This window comes from Ictalurus punctatus, chromosome 13, assembly GCF_001660625.3.
Source record: "Ictalurus punctatus breed USDA103 chromosome 13, Coco_2.0, whole genome shotgun sequence".
In the NCBI taxonomy this organism is placed as follows: Eukaryota; Metazoa; Chordata; class Actinopteri; order Siluriformes; family Ictaluridae; genus Ictalurus; species Ictalurus punctatus.
Genome location: NC_030428.2, coordinates 15,201,811 through 15,202,110, shown reverse-complemented (window position 1 = coordinate 15,202,110; position 300 = coordinate 15,201,811).

Sequence of the window (300 nt, the reverse complement as noted above, 5' to 3'; positions counted from 1 at the left end):
TGTAAGTGTTCAGCATTTCTGCATCTGTTCACCTGTCTCTTCTCTTTTTATGTATGCTGCTCAGAACAAAACTGCATATCATCTTAAACATAAACGTCTGACATGTTATACCCTAATGATATGCACCTTGCATTAGGAAGAGGACACACTGATTTATAACTTGAGTGTAGCATAGATTACTGAGCTTATTCATTATTTATTTAAAACCTGAAATACTGACCGCTCGTGTTACAGGTTTACCCTTGATGGTGTCCTTACAAAGCTTAAAATAGCAATGTGATTTCTTTCTTTTTTTTAAAG